Genomic DNA, 20,962 nt, shown 5'->3' on the forward strand with positions numbered 1-20,962 from the left:
ATGTCTTTGAAGGTAAGGGTTTTATCTCAGCAATTATCTAAATGACATTATACATTTTGATGATAAATTTTGGGCAGTTGGGTTCTGAATGTAAGTGCTCCGTGCCGTTGCAAGTGCTCCATCAACAGCAAACAACCCTCTTCCTGCTGGCGCCTTCTCAGCTGCTATCTCTCCAACAGCTCCTTTCTCTGCGTTCTCGAGGTGCAGCATTGCTTTTCCTGCCAGTGATACTTCTTTCCACAGGCCGAAGCATCACCACTGTCTCCTCACCGGTTTGTTCCCTGTCCTTCAGTCCCCTTCTGGGACTGCAGTATATATGCACTATATTGAGGTTCTGCAAATAGTGTGATAGTGTCCAAAAACATAGATGTCCATTTTCATTATATGTCCATATATCAAAGTTCATTCTATATATATATCAGCGTTCATTGGCCAGATTAGCCACAGAGAGCTCCCCCTGGATCACTGTGGATGACTGGGAGAGTCAGCAGTCCGAGTGGGTGGAAACAGCCAAGGTCCTCTGGCACCATCACGACAAACTGCTGGGAGAAAACAACCAGGAAGAGCAGGACACTGTGAAGTCTGAGAAGACAACACTGGAGTGAAGTGACGTAGAATGGGAGAGTGTGTCCCTAGGACACAGCACAGATGTCCCCAAGCTGAATCTCCTCTGTGGGGCTGATCTTCTGGAGTCCTTTGGTGTGCCGAGCCTCTGGAGTCCAGAAGACATTGCAGAGATTGTGGGTTCCTACGGTGTGGTCGTCATCAGCAGGTGCGGCTCTGACCAAGAAAAATTAATCACTCAGTCAGAGCTGCTCCACCAGCACCGTGAGAACATCCACATCGTCCCAGAATGGGTGACCAATGACATCTCCTCCACTCTCATGAGACAAGCTGTCTGCAGGGGTCAGAGCGTCCGGTACCTGCTGCCTGATTCTGTGGTAGACTACATTCAGGACCGGCACCTCTACAGCAAAAATCAAGAAGAGAAAAAAGCCCACAACACCCTCACGCCTCAGAGGTTCAGCACAGAAATCGTGTACATGACTCAGGACTTATTCTCCGTCACTGAGGAGGATGAGAGTCAGCCAGGCCGATCCACGGGGAACCGAATCCTGCCGTTCAGCTTTCCCAGGATCAAGACCCCAAAACTCAGATTCAAGGTGAGAGAGCTTTTTCTGGAGTTATATTGTAACAGTATGTTATTTCTGACCCTCAGAGTTCAAAGTTATTGAAGTGTCGTCATTTCTTTCTTAAATACAGTTGTTTCATTGCATCTTTTGGGTTGTTGTAATGTTAATTTTAACTTTCTTTTTCAATTGAACCACTGGCTGCTATCTCTGAGGACTATCTCCTGAATAGACCTGTTCCTGCTGGTAAGTGTACATACACACACAAACACACACAACGTACACACACACACAAGCTTAGGATTGGATTAATAACAGGCAATGATTTCTTTTAGCTGGTTTCATTTTTTCACTGAGAAAGACCCTCTTCTCCAGAATCACTAGGGCTTTCTCTAAATGTTTCAGATAGAGACAAATGCATAAATACACAAGCATGTAAGTAAACCTCATGCACAAGTCAGAATTCACACTTGATATCCTACATTTACCAGTACAGTTATCAGTTAACTTAAGCTCCAACTAATTATAGGTTAAACTAGAAAGTCTCAAAACAGAGTTTAACAGTGGTTGAAGTGGAAGGATTTCTTTGAGCCAGTTTCCCATTCTAACTTTCTACACTCTTCATGTTTCTCAGTTTTTCAGACAGCGTTTTTCTCTACTCCAATGACTCCCAGTGCACTCCAGTCCTCTACTGAACCACAAATAAAGACCCTCCTCTCCAGAGTCAGTAGGGCTTTCTCCAAGTGTTTCAGTTAGAGGGAGGAAAAGGCACAAACACACAATGCTCTTTCAGCATGTAAGGAATTCAGAATTTATTTATTTATTTATTGTTTTGCTTTTAAACAGATATAAGCAGCACTTAGTTTAAGATTCATCTATAGTTTTACCTAAAAATACCAACAATGATACAAAAGCAGTTTGACTTATTAACTTTCTACACTATTTCTGTTTTGCAGTGTGCTCTTCAGTCTCCCCTCCAGTGGCTTCCTGAGAGAAGGAGGAAGATGTTCCTCTCCAGTGTTGTCCAAACGAAGCCAGGGGCGACAGTTTATATAAATATATATGATGAACAAATTATAAATTGTGACAAATGCTGTTGTTGTCTTATGTTGGATTAAGGGAATTCCAAGGTAGTGAAGTTTACTTCTACGCTGCCTTCAAATATCAGCCAAACAAAGAAAATTCAACAACAATGCCATGATGAACGAGAACCTAGGAGTACATTATTATTATTATTATTATTATTATTAATATTATTATTATTATTATTATTTCATTTATTTATTTTCAGAAAGTACTATCTCTGTCTCATTTTCAATTACAGTTAAATGTCTTATGTAGACCTCAAATGCCAGGTTAGGATTTACTGGTGTTTACAATATTGATTAAGCAGAATCATTTTTGACATTAATGCATAAAGCAAAATATATATATATATACATATATTTATCTATTTCTTGCATATCTAAGTCATTACATTAACAATCAAAATTAAATTGTTTTATATGGTGCACATCACAGATAATAAACTAAAAAATACTGCCCCCAACAATAATTTGACATAAATTTGATAAGTTAATGTGAAACTTGACTATAAACTGTGTAGTGACACATCTGGGATTCAGCCTCAGCTTTGCTGTGGCAAGGTTACTTTTATTTTCAGACAAGTAGCTATACATCTATAACAATAACTGAAATAATTTAGGCAGACAGTCACGATAAAACTTGGTCCTCCAAAAATCTGTTACACTCTAAGAGCGCAGGGACAGCGAGGTCATATTATTTCCCTTGTTAGCAGGTGATATCATCTGAAATAACATGCTTACTGATGATTGTATGTGGTCTGTGTATAAATAACTTTCTTAGATTCAGTCACAAGAGCAAAGAAATGCAGCAGAAAAGTGAGTGAAGAAGAAGAAGAAGAGTGAGAAAAATGTTTGTTTTTAAAAATATCTGGATCCTTGGGGATGGGGCAAAACAATGTGAAAAGGCCAAACGTCCATGAAAATGTATAAGAATATTATTGGAAATTTTGTTCAAATATTACACCTAAACATACACCTGTAAAATCAGAGACAATAGCTCACCTGCAGCTGCACGGTTTGTGTTAGTTATCATCTAGTCTTTCAGCAGTGGACGCTGCTCACAGAACAATGTTGGCAGGAGATTGGTTGGTTGACTGTTGTATTGTCAGCAGTGACACTGAGGGGGTTAAAAACTCCAGCAGTGCTTTGTGAGCCAACTGCACTAGCCCAACACACACTAACACCCCACCACAACCTCAGTGTAACTGCGGCACTTAGATTGATCCAGACTTACAATAATATCTGCTCTGTGGTGATTTGTTGTCTTCAAACATACAACATACGATGGAGCTGAACAAAATAGACAATAGTATAGAACATGTAGGTAATTTTAATTAATTTTTGTAATGTTTTAGTGGAATCCCAACTACATTTTAATTTGTGAACCAAATCAGTGACTGTTAGTTAATAAAGAAGTAATTACATAAATGTCTGACTGTATTTATACCCACAGCTGTCAGAGGTGAAAAGTAATGAAGTACATGTACTCTTTTACTGTACTTAAATCTGTAAATTATTTGAATATTTCTGTCACTTAATACTTTTTCATTTTACTCACTACATTTTCCAAAGAGGCTCATTACTTTTGTTTACATTTTTTACTTATTCTTCTATTTTATATTATTTCTACATTCATATGATTGACTTCAAGACTTTAGGGATCCTAAGTTATAAAAAGGACACTTCTGGGAAAAGTCATGAAAGTATTTTCTGGAACTTGATCCTATGCAAAGATTATATGTATTTTGTGTGTGACTCTGGAGTCAAAAGACTGGTGCTCGTAGCTTCTAGTGAGAATCACAGCCTCTTGCTCCAGCCTCTTTCTCCTCTTCCTCCACTTCTGGAGTCATACCCACTGCACCTGTAGAAACAGCACTGAGACCCATAGCTGGTTTCTTGTGTGGATTTATAGTGCGATGAAACAAATACATGTGCACTGAATATTTATGTACACAGTTGATGATATACCCAGTCACTTTTCTTTCATAGATTAAAAACAGCATTAAAATCACATAAAGACAAACAACAGAAACGCTGTTCAAACATATTCTTCCCTTAAACACTATCTGTACTCGAGTATTTAAATAAGTGTAGGTTAAATCCTTATTTTACAATGTGATGTCAGCTGTGGAGAAGAGCAGGAATGGTCAAGTGTGGCACGGTGCAGAAATATCATAATTTGTCTTGTTCAGCAGGTGCTGAGGATTCAGGGTGTGTAAACACTGCCTCCACATTTTTATCTGAAAATCTGCAGATATCTGTGAAAAAGGTTTGTCAGATTTTTTTCTCCATTAGTGATTGTATTTGTGAACAAAGAGAGCAACAACACTGAGCCAGTAGTAAATGCTGGTGATGCACTTGACATATTCTACCAATATCTTTCTATACAATCAAAAATAGTAGTACAACCCTTCATTGCGTTTTCAGAGGAACTTACAAAGCCCCCCCTGGCCCATCTTGAACTGTCAGATCACATCCTGCAGCACTGGTCTTCACATATCAACCACGGCTGAAATTAGCACAAGTGAACAAACATCAACAGCAACCATCAAACTGTGGCCGGAAGGGGCAGTTTCAGCACTGCAGGTCTGTTTTAGCTGCACTGGCTGGAACATATTTATGGTGCTGCTGTATGTGAGAATCACACAGACCTGGGGAAGTGTGTTTTATTACTCTTTCATCAACAAGTGTGTAGATGGTGTAGTAGCCACTGAAACTTACCACACAGTCACAGGCCCTGGCTGAGTTCTAAAGTATTATTCTTAGCTCAAAGCCCATGATGCCTCTTTTAGATCTGGTGAGAGAGTGGCACTCTGCAACAAAGAGCAACCTCACGGTTGGAATGAAGAACGTGTAAACAGTGATTGTCGAGAACAAAACAGAGGATCCAAACAGTTACAGAAAACAAGAGGGAAGAATAATCTCATACACATCAATGACTCTACATTTTCAGATGCTTTAAACAACACAGAGGCAGTGGACTCCCACCTCCCCCCAGGTGATGAAGCACTGTCTGTGACTGTGGCTGATGTGATGAGAACCCTCCTGAAGTTTAATAAGAAGTTAAATCAGTAAAAGGCTGGGGGAATCACCCCATCCTCTTTTTATGCTCTTTACTGACAAAGGCAATTCAAACTCTCTTTAGACCGACAATAAAAATAATAATAATGAAAATACCCCAGAAAATGCTAATTACACAGGGTTTAGCAACTAAATTCACTACCAGACTAAACTGAACAACAATAAACAACAACACAAATATAAGTCCCTATTCCCTGGGGGTGCAGGACATGTCCAATCCCACAACAGACCGCAGAGGCAAAGGAGCAGCAACTGAGAAACTGTTAAATGCATGAGGTTCTCTGTAATTTGTCATGTAAGAATTGTTCACTATAAGAATTCTCAGATGTACCAGAGTCGTGAAGGACATTCAGGTGAAGTGTGATGTCATGGACACCTTGAAGCCACTGAAGAGGGGGCTGTATGAGAATTGATGCAGCACTCACCAGAGTTTCCTGTGCACTTTATTGTTTAGAACACAAAGTCAGAAGAACAAACATAAAATATGCAGCAAAATAAAATGTTTTTCATCTTTAATAAAATCAGATTTATTTATAGATCGGATTTGTTTCTCTTGATGGTTCACAATTATAAATGTGAGTGACTTGTATCTGTTTGTAATGTGAAAGAATCTGGGGGTTGAGATAGACCCATGGGCACTGCTTGTGGACTGGGCTCAGAATTTGGTGCTACGCCCCTGTGTGTGTGTGTGTGTGTGTGTGTGTGTGTGTGTGTGTGTGTGTGTGTGTGTGTGTGTGTGTGTGTGTGGTTCCATCCCAAATGGGTCCCTATGCCCTGTGTAGTGCAGGATGTAGGTCATAAATAACAGCATCTACACCAAAGTGCTGCACAATATGTCAACAGCAGTGTACAGGGAAAAAGACACGTGAAATTTGATCAGACTGTTCACATTAATGACAAATATCCATGAATCTCATACATATCTGATGTAGACATCCTATAGGATCAAATCAAATTTGAAAGGATTGGATTTGACATGTCCACACAGCCCTGAAATGATCAGATTTGAGTCACACCAGTCAATGGCAATGTGAATGTATTCTTATTCTTATATCAGATAAAGTCAGATGAGATTACAAAGTTGATCACATATTTAATGGTGTACAAAGTGAAAATTGTATGCTTCCTTTCTCTCTCTCTCTCTCTCTCTCACACACACACACACACACACACACACACACACACACACCCTCTCTCTCTCTCTCTCTCTCTCTCTCTCTCTCTCTCTCTCTCTCTTCTTATTTTAAAGAGGAAGTGGTGTTTCACACAGTGAATTTCTCCGACACGTCAGGAGCAGTATGGAGTTCAGTCGTCTGTGTGTGATGTTCTGTAAGTAGTAAAAGTTCTGTTTATAAACACTGAGTGCAGCAGAGGAGAGAATCTGACACAATCTTTAATGTATATCTGACGTTATTGAATAGATTTACATGGAAATTTACCTCATTATTTAAGTGTAAACTTATTTCACAGGCAGGATTAGTTTGAACAGGTACAGGGGCTTTAGTAGCATTTAGTAAAAATTCTGATTTTGTTTAATTGTACTTTATTTTATGGGTAACACCAGTAAATTAATATTTTATCATGAAGTAGTTCAGAAATATCAGGTGTGGAGATTGAAATATGTTTTAATATGAAGTCATGGCCGTAACTAGCTATGAGGACATCGAGGTCCGGACCTCGGGTGTTTTATTTTTTACCTTTTCTATATCTCCCATATTTCTAGGACACGGGTTTTCAACAGACTCTGGTCTGGATATTTTTGCTGGACCTGGCAACCCTGCTCTCAATTAGAATTGCCCTCCTGCTCTCACAAGACCTTTTAAATACTAACCGTCATTAAGTGTTTGTTGAGAGGTATGTTATACATATATTGTAGACTAGACTACGACACCGCTGCTATGACATAAACGTGAGGACTTTGTGAGGGCAAACTGAAGGTTTAGTCAGAAATGTGTATGTAGCTATAGAAGCAAATCCGTCTCTTCAGACATTGAAATATTACTTGAATTTGTAGCACTGAATTTTTATTTATTTTTTTTGCACTGAAATTATGCAGCTGATTTTTTTTTTGCTTTTGAATTGAAGTCTTCAGATTTTCACCTCTGAATATTTTGCTTCACAATTATGCATCTGAATATAATTGCTCTTGAATTGAACTCGTGAATTTTCAGGAACACGTTTTCACTGTTATTATTCAAGGTTAATACATTCAGATAAGAACAAATTTAAATACATAAAAAAAAAACTTAAATAAAAAGTCAAACAATATACATGTACATGTATTTCGAAGTTGCTCAAGTTCGATAGGCCAAGTTCAGATGCCAAAATACGAGTTAAAAAGTACACATCCGGGATACAAAGGATAAGCAATCGATTCTGTCTCCAATCGAACCAACATCCAACCACCACACTGAAGTTCGCTACTTATTCGCCAGTTTCTTATTAGGATTTTCTCAATGTGCAGTAGTTGCATTCTGTCGCCGCTAGATGGCAAAATACAAACACAACTTCCATGTAGCACTGCTGTTTAAAACCTGTTCTCTAGCTGCAGTACCGTTAGCTGAGCAGACTTTATACCTGTCGAGTTCTGCTACCTTGTCAGATCCTGCTACTAGTGTGTATTTACAGGTTTAACTCCCAAAATACAAAGACATCTTAACACAGGATAAAAAGGGAATGATACAAAATGCTTTCAGTAGTTACATGTTTTATAGTAACGTTAAATTTATTTTAAATCACTTTATTAAAAAGTTCAACACAAATAAAACTATAAGTAGTATATTTTGTAATTTATCTAAACATGATTCCAGCATCAGTTATTTATATTAGTTGCACATTTCTGTATCGTAATAACTTGCTTCCAGCTTTAAAACAGTTATTATTAAAAGTAACATGATAAGACATAATCCATACAGTACATTAGTACAATATAAGAACATGAACTGTTTTAATTACTGCATTAATACAGTCATTTTGATTGGTCATGCAGAATATTACTAATATTATTATTAATATACTGCATGGTCAATCAATACAACTGTATTAATGCAGTAATTAAAACAGTCAGAGTTCTTATTACTACAGTATGTTTATTTTAATGAGGGACTAAAAACTTAGTTCATATATATATATATATATATATAGTCAATTTCCCCCATTTAAAATAATGGAAAAGCAATTAATGTGTTCCAGCCCCCACCCCGAAAGTCACCCTCTTTGCACTGATATATGTTTACAACACTCTCGAATTAGTAAAAAAAAATACATGTAGCATTACTAAACATAAAAAAAAGAAATACAGTGGAAACAGTAATAAAAAAGAAATATAAAAGTTTTAAGTGGTTACACATTGCTACCTTGACGACGTGACGACTGGCTGGAGGAGTAACACAGGCACTGGCTGTATGACGGGAGGTGGGGGTGGGTGGAATAACGGAGAGTAGGCGGGTGAACGTGGGGAGACGAAGCGTAGGTACGGCTTAACTTAGCACGAATTTCGATGTCTGCTATTTACACTAACTGGTTCAGCGGAGGCTCAGGTTCGTTTCTAGAGTCATGGTTCGTTGGTGGAGGCAAAAAATATTCAAATGCCCAGTTCGTATCTTGGAAAGTTGGTTAGTATAGGCGTTCGTTAGTAGAGGTTCAACTGTATTGCCAAAGTGAATGTGATTATTTGTGATTATTCATAGTATTTTATGTTTTAATAACATTATATATTATGTTATAATATATTTTTAGTAATCATCAACAAGAAGAAGTGAGAGAGGAGGTTCAGCACAGACAGAGAGGGAGAGAGAGGTAAATGTAAAACAAAATACATAGTCTAAGTGGACTCAAAGCAGTGTATGAACATTAGAAGTCAGCATTTGAAGTTGTAACCATTTGGCTTTGTGAAGTGAAGTGGGTTTGCATTCCCTCAGGGTGGACCTCACTACAATTTTAATTCTAGTTACGGCCCTGTATGAAGTCTGTATTACTGAAGCTGTATTGTATGAGTGTTTGCTTCAGTGTCAGTATGGTGATACATGACAGATATTAAATCAGACTGATAGCATAACAGCTCCAGTCTGCAGTAACTGCTTGAAGTGTCACACGTCAAATTTTTTTCTTGTGACTGTTTCACACTGCTACATGTAATATATGTTGTAACATGATCCTTCTAGGGAATAAACTATAATATAATCACTACATGTACATTACAAACAAATTTGAAACAAAGACTATACACTCCAATCAACACAATAACAGAACTGAAACATATTATATCATGGACAGTGTTTGTTGTATTTCTGCTCATATTTTCTAGTCGGTTAGACCCCTTCCCCACAGTTCTTCATTAATGAGGACCTCCATAGGACAGTTGGTATTATTTGGGTGATAGACAATTGTCAGCACTTCAGTGACACAGACGTGGTGGAGGTGGTGTTAGTGTGTGGTACACTGTTTTGAGTGAATCAGACACTCGTCTTTTTACTGATTCATGAACCTGTTTATTCTTTAACTCACAGTGCTGCTGATTTTTGGTGTTTGTCATTTTATAGTTTAGAAATAAAATAAGTTAATGGAATTAAAAAAGCAGAGCTGCTGGAGTTTTAAAACACTGTGGCCTCTCACCTCCCAGTGCTTTAGACACATGATCCACCACCTGATAATACAGCTCTGTGGTGATCCTGTGGCTCTGAGAGGGTCCTGATCATTGAGTTTGTCGATGCACTAAAAGTGTATTTGATGGAATCCAATCTTTTTTAAATTATGGTCATGGCCACAGAGATGTTCACAAGTCATTTTTTACAAGTCCAAGTCAAGTCTCAAGTCTCTCATCCCGAGTCCAAATCGAGTCTCAAGTCTCTTGCTGAAAACCATGAATGCCTTTGTTCCAGACCACATGACTGCATTGCTTTTTCTTGATTTTAAATCATGTACTGTACTGTCATTTTTAGCACACACTACAGTAAACTGATCAGATCACTTTTAAAATTATATTTCAGTGAAATGTGTAGAAACCCACAACCTTTAAGTGAACAACTGTATTTTGCAATATTTTATTTCAACTATTATTTTCTGTTTGTATTTAGCATAATTTATGACTCATTATTACCTGGCTGTAGCTGAAGCATCTCTTGCCTAATGTTTTTCTGTTTGAAGAAAAATTAAAACTACTGTAAATACAGGTCTGTGCGGGCGATTTTTAATTCCGCTTTACGCGACGGGCTACACTGACACATAAAGGAGATTACTGTGCTCTGCCTCGCGCAGCACATTTGGAAACAAAAAGAAAGCTGGTTGCCACGTGCCTCGCGCTCTGACTTCGTGTTTGACTCATGGAAATGTGCAACAATCAGGGAAGGTACTGTGAACTCTTATGCGGGGAATTAGCATTTAGCTGAGGGGGACCAGTTTGGGCTATGCCGTTGCGATTGGACATTATCTTATTATTACACGGGGTGCAAAGACAAAAATTATAGTACCTTTTTATTCGACAGGTTGTATTTTCCTGCAAAGAGCACAGTAAAAAAAGTCTCTGAATTAATCAGATAATTACAAATAGGCTAATACTACAAACCGGATTCCAAAAAAGTTGGGACACTAAACAAATTGTGAATAAAAACTGAATGCAATAATGTGGAGATGGCAAATGTCAATATTTTATTCGTAATAGAACATAGATGACAGATCAAAAGTTTAATCTGAGTAAATGTAACATTTTAAGGAAAAATATGTTGATTCAAAATTTCAGCGTCAACAAATCCCAAAAAAGTTGGGACAAGTAGCAATAAGTGGCTGGAAAAAGGAAAATTGAGCATATAACGAACAGCTGGAAGACCAATGAACACTAATTAGGTCAATTGACAACATGATTGGGTATAAAAAGAGCTTCTCAGAGTGTCAGTGTCTCTCTGAAGCCAAGATGGTAAGAGGATCACCAATTCCACCATTGTTGCGCAGAAAGATAGTGCAGCAATACCAGAATGGTGTTACCCAGCGTAAAATAGCAAAGACTTTTAAGTTATCATCATCAACCATGCATAACATCATCAAAAGATTCAGAGAATCTGGAACAATTGCTGTGCGTAAGGGTCAAGGCCGTAAAACTCTACTGGATGCTCGTGATCTCCCTGCCCTTAAACGTCACTGCACCTCAAACAGGAATGCCACTGTCAAGGAAATAACAGAATGGTCTCAGGAATACTTCCAGAAAGCATTGTCAGTGAACACAATCCACCGTGCCATCCGCCGTTGCCAGCTGAAACTCTACAGTGCAAAGAGGAAGCCATTTCTAAGCAAGCTCACAAGCTCAGACGTTTTGCCCTGGGCCAGGGGTCTTTTAAAATAGAGTGTGACAAAATGGAAGACTGTTCTGTGGTCAGATGAGTCACGATTTGAAGTTCTTTATGGAACACTGGGACGCCATGTCATCCGGACCAGAGAGGACAAGGATAACTCCAAGTTGTTATCAATGCTCTGTTCAGAAGCCTACATCACTGATAGTATGGGGTTGCATGAGTGCTTGTGGCATGAGCAGCTTGCATGTCTGGAAAGGCACCATTAATGCAGAGAACTATGTTCAGGTTCTAGAACAACATATGCTCCCATCTAGACGCCATCTCTTTCAGGGAAGACCCTGCATTTTTCAACAAGATAATGCCAGACCACATTCTGCAGCAATCACAACATCATGGCTACGTAGGAGAAGGATCCGGGTACTGAAATGGCCAGCCTGCAGTCCAGATCTTTCACCTATAGAGAACATTTGCCGCATCATAAAGAGGAAGGTGCGACAAAGAAGCCCCAAGACGATTGAACAGTTAGAGGCCTGTATTAAACATGAATGAGAGAGCATTCCTATTTCTAAACTTGAGAAACTGGTCTCCTCTGTCCCTAGACGTCTGTTAAGTGTTGTAAGAAGAAGTGGTAAAAAAATGGCCTTGTCCCAACTTTTTTGGGATTTGTTGACGCCATGAAATTTTGAAACAACATATTTTGTCCCTTAAAATGATACATTCTCTCAGTTTAAACTTTTGATCTGTGATTTGTGTTCTATTCTGAATATAATATTAGATGTTGGCACCTCTACATCAGTTTTTATTCACAATTTGTTTAGTGTCCCAACTTTTTTGGAATCCGGTTTGTATAAATAAAGAATCCAGCAAAATGTAACCAATTATTATCAATAAAGAATTATATTTTAACAACAAAAGTTTAGCTACAGCGGATGAACTTGTCGCTACTGTGGTCAGTGCTGATTTTTGATGTGCAGATGCATACTGAAATATCAGTACCAGACCCCAATACCAGACAATCGATTCTCAAATCAAAATATAGATACTTTTGATATGGAGTGAGATTACTGTCTTTTGTGTGAGAGGCAAAAACGACACTAAATTGAGCAAGTCAGACTCAGCGAGCGCACAGAATCAAGAAAACCAAACGAAAACAGCGACAGTGAGAGCAGAAAAACAACCACTGTGCTCGCTTACTGTTTTCAGTGCACGCTCCATTGTTTTCCTCGCTTCTAAAATTTGCGCTCGCTTCTCAGTTTTAGCAGGAAATATGTTCAGAAAGAGTAAGGACGCATGCATCTTATTTGTCCCACAATTTTACTGCATTAAACTAGAAAACATTTCTTTAATTTGCTGATAAAAACACATTCAGTTCTGAGAAATGTGTGTCAGATTACTGTAGGTTTAACAGATGATGTTGCTGTGGAAATATGAGGTGGATGATCAACAGCAGATTTTACATCATTTTTTTTTTCCATTTTGAATCATGTTTTGTCAGACGTTGTTCCCCACTAAACTGGTTTAAGATCAGAAAGGGTATTTTAGTTGTCTTACTGAACTAAAAGCAGGCCAGTGATTTGAGCTGCTGATTTACAGAGCCTTAATTTCTACGTAGTTACATTTTTAAGTTCTTTTAGATTGGTTTTGTTTTTCACTGTAATCATGTGATTCTGAATATTTTACTTTATAAAAAGAGCTCCAGCTCTTTCAGATTTCTTCATTCTGTGTGTTTTACCTGCTGATGTTTCACAATAATACGTCATGTCCTCTGTTTCTCTCTCTGCTGCAGTGCTGGTTCTGCTCTTCCACCGTGGACAAACTCAAGGTGAATCATTACATGTATCTACTGAACTCTCTCATTATCATTCACATACACAGAGTATTACAGAGTATTCTGTGTATTTAAATGGCCATGTGAGGACACAGACATTTGGACTGTGTTCAGAAGGTTTATTTTCTCTTCCATGAATATTTAGTTACAAAATCTGTACCCAGAGCTGAAGTAGAGTTTTGAGGGACTGTGGCCTACAATGTGAACAAGCTTGCATTCTAAGACCAAACAACCAGCAAGTGTGTTAACACCACCCAGACTGACTGTAACACAGCTTCAGTATAAGCTCCAGCAGTGCTATAAATGTGAGAGTTCATGCAAGAACATATGAAACAAGATGAACCCTAAATTAATTTCTTTATTAAGACTACTTTAACATGATTAATTAAGTATCAATTAAAATCAATAGATTTGTTGTGTAAATGTATTATAGCCAGCTCTGTGGTTTGTTTTCTAACAAAAGCTTTATAAAATCTGCTTAGTCATGTGTTAAAATTGTTAGAAATAGAAACCTGGAGTGGTGTTATTGTTGCACGGTGATCAGAAATTATGATAAATTCAGGCATAAATCCTGATAATGGAATGTAGCTGATGTGTAAAACTGCAAGAAAAATCATACAAAAATTCATCAAAGAGAATCATTATTACACTTACGCTGAGAGCTCATAATATTCAAGCTTCCAGCAAAAAAAGGATTTATGCAACAGTCTGAAGATGGGAAATTGCACACTTCCACTCAGTTATCACTGATTTGACTGCTGTCTGAATAAAATTTGAATCTAGATATTGAGTTATTTGGGCTTTGGCTAAATTTATTATTAAAATGTATAAAAGCTGTGGTGATTTGGCTGCTGTTTGGTCAGAAATGTTGCAAACATCTGTCTTCAACTTTGAATCAAAAGCCTATTTTATTAGTCCTGCGTCAGTGGACACGCCGTGTTGAAATGGGATAAAAGAGTAGTCACTGAACAGCTTTAACTGCTCTGAGGTTGGGACTGTGGCCTCAGGTTTTCAAATGGAGTTTTCCCACTTGAAAAGCAGAAAAGTTCAGATTCCCTCTTGTTTATGAAAACAAAACAATACACACACACACACAAATAAATATTAAAATATGATGATGATTGTGTTGTTGGTCACCATATTTGGTGACACTACTGACCTCCACACAGCAGATTAGGACACAGTTCTCAGGGCTGGAAAACAACAATAAATCAGAGTAGTTGTGTAGGAGTGTGTTCAACTACTAGGTTTAACATGTAAAATGTTGCAAATGATTTAAACCCTGTTTTCATTTAGAAATAACATAAATGGAAGACAAATGTTGGAACTGTGAACTTATATTGTTCTATAAAATTAAAAAAATATACATTTAACTGATTATGTATTTTTATTGAAACTGTGCTGAACACAAGCCAGATTACCCTTCTCCATTCAGTCTGGAAGGTTCCATGATTTCCAAAAGGAATTAATTATTATTTGTTTAACCACAGGAAAGTTTTCAAATTTACCTCCATTTGTTGCCTCCAAAATGCTGCAATTTAACTGCTCTTGGGCTGAGAAGGCAGCTGCATTTCTTGATCTTGTTTTTATATGGTTTCTGTTCTTTATGGTAGAATTTTAACTTGTATTTGTGGATGGAGTGTGTGTGGTTTTGGGGAGTGTTCCTGATTTCGTGCAGTGATTTCTGCTGCAGTATCATGTCTTCTTTTAATACAGTGCCATATGAGGGTCCAAAGATCATGGCCATTCCATATTAGTTTTCAGACTCAAGACACTCGTACTCAAGATACTTATGTACTGAAGATGATGATATCACCAAGTTCTTTACTGTTTTATTCTGAGAAACTTTATTCTGGAATTATGTCACTATTTGTCTGTGCAGTCTTTTACAGAGTGGTGAACCTCTCTCCATTCTTACATCTGAAAGATTCAGCTGATAAATACAATCAGTTGGAAAATGTTGCTTTAGCTGTAACTGCTGGTGTGAAACATGTTTCTGCTGTGGATGAATGGAGGGAAAAGAAATAGGATAAATGAGAAATTAAGTGGTGAAATAAATGAAAAGAAGACTCCCACACCAGTTACAACATGTACATTTTCTATGAGAGGAGTGTGAGTTGTGGCTGTATTTGAACCTAATACTAACACTGACAGTGCAGAAAAATCAGAAATCAAATTTCAGGGTTTTTTAGGGAGAGCTTTTGAAGTGTAGACTGACTGAACAGAAACAGAACACAGAAACATTCAGAGTCATAGAAACTTTCATTCTTTTAGGACAGTAGAGTGACATTATAATTACATTATTAGTAATTAGTCATGTTCATTACTAATTATTATAAATTACTAATAGCCTCGGTGACTGTTTACAGTTGTATGCAGCAGTTTGGAGACCCTCTGCTAAACCCACTAAAGAAATATAACTTACGTTTTAGTGTACATTTTCCACATTTATAGACATCTATTTTTTAATGTTTATATTTATATTTTGGCAGACACTGGGATGATATTGAGACACAGACGTGCTGTAACAAGCAACGTTTTACTAAGTGCCTTAAAAGAGCAAAAAAGTGCAAAATGGCACAAGTGAACAGGCTGTGTTTGGCCTAGACTTGGTCTGTAGCCAGATTCAGGGACATCACAACCACCACACTTCATTCTGACAGTGAGCCCCCAAACAACAACACGTCTCACTACACACCACGCCCAAACACACAAAAACATAAGAGAAAACCCTCCCTGATATGAACAACCACCAACTGCAACATAAACCCTAAAATTAGCCCTAAATCTACAAACCGGGGGTGGCCGCAGTGCATGCTGGGAGCTCTCCTGTGAGACCCCAAGCCAGTGCCGATATAATATATAGTTTAAATCCTTCTGCTTTGTTAAATAAATAAAAAATAATAAATAGTAGCGGTGTGATAAAATGTGCTAAAAAATATGAAGCAGCTGTGCCAATTTCTGCACAGAAGGTTTTGTTCCTGTGACGATATACATTACAAAGGTACTTGTGATCTTTAAACAGAGAAACTGTCATCCTTTGAAACGGACTACTTTAAAACGGATCATTCTGTTAATACATTTTTATTAATAATGAATTAAATGAATCCCAGACAAAACCAGAGTAAAATCATCACTTGATTAGTACAGGCTTGGGGTTGTGGTTTTGAGCCCCACCTCAGGTCACTGTCTGTGAGGTGTTTGTTGTGTTCTCCCTGTGTCTGTGTGGGCTTCCTCCAGGTGCTCTGCTTTCCTCCCACAGTCCAGAAACACATGTTGTTAAATGGAGTGGTTGTGCAGAAGTGTCCATAGGTGTGAGTGTGTGAGTGTGTGTTGCCCTGTGATGGATTGGGCGTAAGGTGGGAACACACCCTGGACAGTTTAGGGTTGTGGTTACAAACAATGAATGAACAAATTAATCAATTAATGAATTAATAATTTAATAATACATGATTCAGTATGTGTCTTTTTAAACAAATAAGTAAAATTATGTAATTAATTATAATTATTAAAATGGTTGTATTCTGGAGGAGAAAAATCAGCTGTTTTGTTGAAAATATGGAACACACTACAGAGAAAAACTAAATATCGCATGTTGCTATATTTATGTTAAAACAAAAAACATGTACAATATTTTACATCTAACAAATAACTAGTTACTTTTCACTAAAATATAAAGAAATTCAGTCCATGAAGAGGAAATGATATAATGTTTAACAATGTCATTTGATCAGGGGACAAATGTTGAAGAAAACTGTACATTGTAATTCATCATTTCATATCAACAGAATATAAACCCAAACTGAAAGTGCAGCCTCAGGACCCAGTCTTTACTGGAGACACAGTTACTCTGAGCTGTGAGACGCCATATTGGACTGGATGGGAGTTTTACTGGTATAAAATGTCTCAGAATTTGCAACATCCTCTGATTCCTGAAAATAGACGCATCAAAACAGTCAGTGTAACAGTGTCTACTCCAGGAGAAACAAAGTTCCAGTGTGCAGCGCGCTGGCCAGGTGACAGTTCTTATTACTCCAGTGACACCGTCCAGGTTACAGTCAGAGGTATGTATTGGCTGCTACTGATTTCTATTTTACTAAAAACCTGAGTTCAGAACTGTGTGTGGTATAAGGACGACATCCCCCTCAGTGAATCTCCACAGTGGAAGGAGAACAAATCTCTGAAGTTAATCTGTATCATGCAAGTGTTTATAACTGTAACACACACACACACACAGACACACACACACTAGTTAGGCTGTTACACTAACTGTACCAGGTGTGTGTGATGTCTTTATTACAGTTTAGAGTATGATTTATTAATCTAGAAGTACATTATAAATATACAAATCTATTCTAGCATCAGGGTATTAGTCTTTTAGGAGCCTCTGTGATTACTGTTCTAGGCTCAGCACTGCAGAAACTGCACTATGTACCTTTTGGAGGAGTGTAGAAAACCACTCCACCTCTGATCTCAGTAAAGTGCTGTAAAAATGAACTACACTAGGGGGCGCCCCAGCAGCAAAAACCCAAATCTTACCCAGTGTTTCTCTAAGTGTTGTTTATCTGATAGAGACCAGTTTGGTGGTTTATCAGGTCCAGAACATTTTTAGAAGTTTTTATTCTTTAAATATTTAATTGCTTGACTCTCCCCTTCTTTAAGCACATGGCTGACTTTTTCACAGCATCATAGTTCATCTCATTACAGCTGCTTCAAGTGATTCGCAAAGTGTGTGTGTGTGGGGGGGTGCCCTTTAGGGAGAGCACAGAGATGTTTGAAAGGGGGTGCAGCAAGGCAAGTGTATGAGAGGAGTAATGCACATCACTTGTAATAATTCCACTGTAAATGTGATTTGAGACTTTATTTTGTTTTGTTCATCAAGGAGATGCAGGTTTGTAAACAGAAGTTGTAGTTTTGTAACAATTTGCCTTAAAATAGATGCTTTAGAATCCTGAAGTCGAGACTGAATAGGTTAAGGAGCTGGTTTATACCTCAGTGAGTGGGAAACTTAATAAAAGTGTGATCTATATAGATTTGCTCATATGTAGTAACATGGTTTTGTATGAAGGGAATCTCTGGTGTGGTTTTTAAGTGTATTGTCCTGTGTTGTTGTAAAACATGTTGTAAGATGTTTGTAGATGTGTGTGAAATGGCTCTCACTCCCAGCCCCTTCTTTGTTATTGGAGCCACTGTGATGTAAGACAAACCTCAGAGGAATCTGAGAGTAAAGTGTATCTTATCGTATGAATTTCAGAGTTTAAACTAAATTACAGTGGAGTCTGGAAGCATTAGATGTGTGTGTGTGTGTGTGTGTGTGTGTGTGTGTGTGTGTGTGTGTGTGTGTGTGTGTGTGTGTGTGTGTTGGAGTATGGGTGTGTGCTCGAAAATATTGTCATCTATAAAAGGGGCACTGCAGCAAAAGTTTGGGAACCACTGATCTATGTTTATCCACAGCCACAAAGTGGAAAATACCAATAAGAGGAAATGTTTAGGTCGAAGAGTGAAAAATATCCCTTCCACAAATTGATAGAGTAGTATATAAGATTTTAACAAACAAATATGGAATAGACTCCAGTTCAGTCTTTCACTCAGGACAGTATGAGCATGTATTCATTATTAAAATGTAAAAGGAACAAATGATATAATTTACCAATGATGGATTTGTTTATAGCACCTCAATAAACACAATGAAGGGTCTACAGAGTGAACTGGGTCCATTTTCAGGTTTGTTTTAACACTGTGTTCTAACAAAATGTCAGATATTTAACTGACTTCATCATTTCATATCAGCAGTAAAACCCAGACTGAGAGTGGAGTCTCAGAGCACAGTCTTTACTGGAGACACAGTTACTCTGAGCTGTGAGCTGCCACAGTCGACTGGATGGAGATTTTCTGGAGGAAAGACTCTCAGTATTTACACCCTCCTCTGATTCCTGAAGATAGACACAAAAACACAGTCAGTGCAGCAGTGTGTACTCCAGGAGGAACAGAGTTCCAGTGTGCAGCGCTCAGGGAGATTATTATTCTGTGTTCTACAGTGATACCATTCAATTACAGTCAGAGTTATGTGATGACTTCTGTTTCAGTTTTTACAAATGAGTTCAGAATTATGATTATAGATGTTTTTTAATATTTCACGTATGTCATTGGACGGAAGGGTGGTGCAGCAGGTAGCGTCTCTGTCACGCACCACCAGGGTCCTGGGGTTGTGGGTTTGAGCCCCATTCCAGGTGACTTTGTTTTATCCCTGTGTCTACGTGGGTTTCCTCCCACTCTCCTAAAACACACGTTGGTAGGTTGATTGGTGACTCAAAAGTATCCATACGTGTGTCTAGTGCCCTCTGATGGACTGGTGCCTCCTCCAGGGTGTGTTCCTACCCTTCGCCCAGTGATTCCTGGTTGGTTCCTGACCCACCTCGACCCTGAGCTGGATAAAGAGTTACAGACATTAAATGAATGTAGTGGAGTATGGATCGAATAAAGAAATGAAAAGTTCTGAATGAAAGACTCTCCACTCTGATAAGGATTTTTTGGAACAGAATCCCACATTCCACAGAATGCATGTGTGCTGAGAGACTCTGCACCCCCCCCCCCCCCACACACACACACACACACACTCACACACACACATATGTCTACACTAAAGACTGAGCAGGACACTTTCCAGTGACCCCCATCTTCTTCAGGAATGTAGAGAAAACCAGAACCAGTTTATGATGCTTTTAGGCCGAAGGAGATCAAACAACGTTCTGGAGACCAGAATTAAAAAGAACCCGTTTATGGCCCTTGGCGCCTAAATGGCTCACTGGTTATCTCTTGCAAAAATCAACAGATGGCCCCAGAATTGACCTTGCACTGAACTCCTGCAACCCTGATCCAAACCAAACAAATAGCATGGACCAACAGCGCCCCCAAGTGGACGTTTGCGAAATCACGTTTCGCCCTGCCGCCTTCTAAATGCATAACGAACACATCGGGTGTTTATGAACATGTTTTATATAAATGTGTATTAATGTCACCCTTTGTTATTCTCAGGTGAATGTCTACTAAATAATGAAGTGATGTGTATTACTGTTTTAATCATGAAGGAAAATTTCTGTCTGTCTCTGATTAAGAAAACGAATTAGTTTACTTCTAGCACTTCTAGCATATTGTAGTGGGATGTAATCGTAAAATACCCAAGATATATATACATAGATATTTGATATTAATAATCCAGGACACTCATTGTGCTACACCACAAGTATGTATAAGTATTTTTACTTTATTCAGTTTTCTGTGTATACGTGACTCTCTTCCCTCTCTGAAACGTGGAACAAGTCACGTGAGCCTCAGACCCAGGATCCAATCAAAGAAAGAGACCTCCCAAATGGGCGTGACCACGCCACATCTGAAAAGAGAGTGCCCGACTCACGTTGTCTCTCTTCTAGCTTCCGCCCTTCACCTTCTCGCTTCCGCTCTTCCCAGAGCTCTTCTTCCGCCCCCCAGCGACCTTCTCACGTTGTGCTCACTCTCTTCAAGCGCGACGCTCTTCATTCTTCCTTACGCCGATGA

General features: G+C 38.4%; 1 pseudogene; it reads left to right on the forward strand.

The window, feature by feature from the left end:
- On the forward strand, nucleotides 1-20,962 carry LOC136666280 (nicotinamide/nicotinic acid mononucleotide adenylyltransferase 1 pseudogene; annotated as a pseudogene).

This window comes from Hoplias malabaricus, chromosome 14 (genome assembly GCF_029633855.1).
Source record: "Hoplias malabaricus isolate fHopMal1 chromosome 14, fHopMal1.hap1, whole genome shotgun sequence".
Classification (NCBI taxonomy): Eukaryota; Metazoa; Chordata; class Actinopteri; order Characiformes; family Erythrinidae; genus Hoplias; species Hoplias malabaricus.